This window comes from Jaculus jaculus (genome assembly GCF_020740685.1).
Source record: "Jaculus jaculus isolate mJacJac1 chromosome Y unlocalized genomic scaffold, mJacJac1.mat.Y.cur SUPER_Y_unloc_1, whole genome shotgun sequence".
NCBI classification, from domain to species: Eukaryota; Metazoa; Chordata; class Mammalia; order Rodentia; family Dipodidae; genus Jaculus; species Jaculus jaculus.
The window spans coordinates 39200-43588 of record NW_025423386.1 but is presented as its reverse complement, the minus strand read 5'-3'; the positions used below and the strand labels follow the sequence as shown (position 1 = coordinate 43588).

At 39.8% G+C, this 4389-nt stretch overlaps 1 pseudogene; it reads right to left on the bottom strand.

The window, feature by feature from the left end:
* Positions 1 to 351: 351 nt before the first annotated feature.
* Positions 352 to 1840, bottom strand: LOC123457143 (annotated as a pseudogene).
* Positions 1841 to 4389: the final 2549 nt, after the last annotated feature.

The following is a 4389-nucleotide window of genomic DNA, read 5'->3' as shown; positions in this document are numbered from 1 at the left end:
TAAACCCAACTCTTTTTATTCTCAATAACAGATGTGGATGGCCTTGTATAAAATTTGGATTATGATAGAATTACAACTAAAATGAATGAAGTAATTTAGTTAGTGAATATTTGTAGCTGAGTTACACCAAATGTAATTTATAGTTACAGGTTTTAATTTCATACAGTTAATATTTTCAAATAATTCATGTACATTTTATTTTTAAATGTCCTTATTATTAAAATGTTTATCTGTTAATTTATTTAAATGAAAATATGCTGTATGTTTTATATCTACAATGAATAATACCACCCTAAAGTGGATTTAGAATTTTTTTTTTAATTGTGACATTTTTATTTTAATCTGCAAAAACAAAAATGGGCAAACAAACTACAAAAACTTGAAATAGGCTCATCAAATGATGTAAATTCATCCTTTCCAGGAAAGCAGAAGGTAGACCAGTGCAGTTATCCTCAAGGCCACAGCATCCTGCTTCACTGCTGCTTGCACTCTGCTGGGTTTTGATCCTTCTTTGGGTCATAGTCTGGATCATTTTCCTCATCTCCTTCTTCCTCCCCTTCCTCATCTGCTTCTTCACCTTCTTCATCATAATCATCGTCATCATCCTCAATAGCTTCACCAGTGAAATACAACACTGATCTTGGGATTATACGCTCACGTAAAAAGTGACCAGTTTCAAAGTCTGCAGCAAGGATAGCTTCAGCATCATCATCCAGATCACCACTCTTGGGAACTTCAGGAGGGGCAAAAAAATTAAAGAGTCATTGGCAACCGTTTTAGTCACAGTGCGAACTGTCCCACGTCCCTTGTGTTTCTGCTTCTTTTTAATGGTTTTCAAAGTGACATTCTTTCCTTTTTTCCAATCTATCTGACACTCTGTACAACCCATAATTTCTGGTCCATCAAAAGAAAAGGGATCAGCATCATCCGGTTCTGACCTCATCCTGTATGTCTTAGTTAACACTTCATTTGTGAAATATTCACTGGGTTCAAAGTGAAATTCTAAGATAAAGCTCATTGGCTGTCCAGCATCGGAGAACTTCACTTTAATGTCTTTCAAGTACTTCAGGATGGGCTCGTCATGCTCCTGAACCATGTCACTGAGCAAATCCACATTCTTAAAAACAGTCAACCAAAATTCTGGAATTCCTTTAGGGTCTTCCTTTTCTTCATCCTTTTTCTCATCTTCAATCTTGGCCTTTTCTTTCAGCTCCTCAGAAACTTCATCTTCCTCATCTGGTATCCATTCACATGCTTCTTCTGTAGGATCATGATCTCAAATCGCTTATCAAACAAGGGCTGATAGAGAACAGCATACTTCCTCTCAAGATCATGAACTTCTTCATAGAACTTGCCTTCTATCTGTGCACATTTCACTTGAAGTTTTTTTTTTTTTGTTTGTTTGTTTTGTTTTTGTTTTTGTTTTTTCGAGGTAGGGTCTCATTCTGTTCCAGGCTGACCTGGAATTAACTCTGTAGTCTCAGGGTAGCCTTGAAGTCGTGGTGATCCTCCAACCTCTGCCTCCCGAGTGCTGGGATTAAAGGCGTGCGCCACCATGCCCGGCTATCACTTGAAGGTTTTTGAGAGTATTCACTCGTCTTTTGACTACCTTAGGCAAGCTTTCAATGTATCCTGTTGGTGTGTCTACCAGACCATCAAGTCTTTCTTGAAGAGGTGCAAGAATCTGAGGATTTTGCATCATCTGAACAGTTAGCTGACGTGCTTTGATTTTTGTTTCTTCACCAGTTTCTTCTTCTTCTACTTCTTCAACATCATCCAAATCTTGATCAAGTTCAGAATGCTCTTTGTTATCAATGTCTGCCATCTTGTATGAACACCAAACATCGGAGGCGAATGTGGGGAGCTGGGCGGCTGGAGCTACACAGGCAGTGACGGCGGTGGCGGAAGGAGTGGGAGGCGGCACTGCGAGCAGATGGCGCTCAAAGAGAGATTTAGAAATTTTGGACATAGCTCATTACTAAGATTCAAATTTATCAGCTAATTTTCTTAAGTATGTAAAATACTAGATGACAAATTCTCAAGATGTTCTTATCAATTTAAAAAACATAATAATTTAATATTAAAATTTCATACACATTTCAACATCGAAGTGCTATACTAGTTAAAATATGCTTGCGTTTAAAAAATGCATGAATTTCTACTGAAGTAGTATGTGAAAAAATGACCACCTTGGTTAAAGTAGCTGAGACTTCTTCTTCTTCTGCCAAGAAGTCTGCCAGAGAAGCAGATCTTGGAAAGTTCTGCTGCCCTTTACTAAATCCATAAAGATTAGGCTGTCAAACCAAGCTTTTCATATAATTGGTTTTAAGTAGTCTGAAAGGGGCCTCTCTTTCCAAAATTCTTTCTTGAAAAGCTCTTCATTAATCACAATAGATTTAAATAGTTCACTCACTACTATGTGATACCACACAGTGGACATCTGAATAAGGCTTCTGAACCAGCACATCCATCTTTCTGATCCATCTTTAGGGTAAACATCTTGAATATCTGAAGATACTTGTGCCATATCAAATGAATTCTTTTTTAGCCTCCACCACTATTGTGAATGTTTGAACTCTGCAGTTTCTGTCAAATGAAGTAAGCAAAACCATAATACTGGTTCCCAACCTCAGTCACTGTGACCTCACAAGGTATCTTAGGTTTCCCAGCAATTAAGGTGAAACATTCAGCCAGTGGTTCTGACACCCTTGGAAATAAGGCTAGTTGAAATAAGTATCTGTCAAGTGTATCATTGGGGACTAAACAAAACTTACCATATAGGGGCCTGGCCATGATGTGTTTGTGCTGCATCAAGGTATTCGAGAGGCATCAGGCCAGATCATGGTTTCTCTCTAGAGCACCCTATGAGTTTTATAACAGGTCATGTCATGAGGGATCTCAGAACTAGCCTATGTTCTATTGCATTATTATATGGTTAATAGAGTCAAGTCTATGAGGTATCCCAGTGCAGGCCTATGCTATCATATGTCATGTGAGGAATAAATCAGGCTAGTCTATATGGTGACTCAAGACAGGCTTGCAGGTTCTCAGGTAGTAAGTTCTCTGCCCTTTCAAGTCTGCTATTTCATGATGTTTGCATGGTATCAGAGAGTAGGAAAGTCATCTCAGGAAAGGTCTGTCATGTGTGAGGACATTCCTGTTCTTTCCCAGAGAATGGGCCATGCAATGAGGTATTTCTAGTGAGGGCTGTGCTCACAGTTCAGTAGTATTATGGCCAGGAAATGAGGGAATTTTAAGATATTGTGTTTGGTGCTTTAGGTCATGTCATGAGCTGTCCCATGTGACATTTTCAAAGTGTTAGGGAATATAATATATATTGTAATAAGTGTAGAGGGTCAGTTTATTTGAGAGTCATCACATACCAGACCAGGATTTGTCTCTGAATAAAATGCATGTAATATGGAAAGGTCTCTCATGACCAAACTATATGTTGTCTCAGGACAAATCTATGTTGTTTCGCGCATGTAAGTGTATTATAAGCCAGGTACAAAGTGATTTAGGAGAGAAACCTACTGTATTCCCAGGGCATGCAAAGATTACAGCCTATGTCAGGCTGTGTTTCAGCACAAATCTTCAATATCTGAGGACATGTGATTGGTATTGCAGGTCTGGATAGGAAGTGTCTCAGCACATGGTGTTGTGTGTTGGAGCATGTATGTGACATTATAGCTTAAGAAGTGATGTGTTGCAGGAAAGGTCTTCACTGTCACAGGTCCAGTGTGTGGCTGTACAGACTATGTTGCACAGATCCGAGCTGTGTCAAGGAATTTGGATGCTATCACTCCACATGTCATGAGGTGTCTCAGGGCAGATCTACACTGTCTCAGGACATCTGAGGTGTTACATGCCATGATGTGATGAGTCTCAGGAGAGTCCTTTGCTGTTTCAGGACATGACAGTGGTAATAAAGGCCAAGCCTTGAGAGGTCTCACAAAAGGTCTATGTCTTCCCTGAATATGTGAGTGGTCTTAGGAAATAAAATAGAGTACCTTGGTCCATATGAGTCTGCACAGTTCCAGGAAATGGGAGAGGTATAACACTACGTATGATGTCGCTCACCAGGTGCCGATATTGTCTCATGGAGTGGGGTGGTATTACGGGATGAAGTATATCTAGAGAGAGATGTGCTGTCTTAGGGCATGCTAGCCAATAGAATGGTGTCACTGGAGATGCTTCTGTTGCCTTAGCGCATTTTAGTTGTATCGTGGTCCAGGTAATGAGGTTGCTTTAGTACAGGTGTGTGCTATCTCAGGGTATGTGACGGGTATTAAGACCAGGCCCTAGTTATCCGAAGAGAAACCTAAACTGTTTTAAATATGTTTGTAGGATTACAGTTCAGGCCATGAGGTGCCTTTTCCCAGGCCTGTG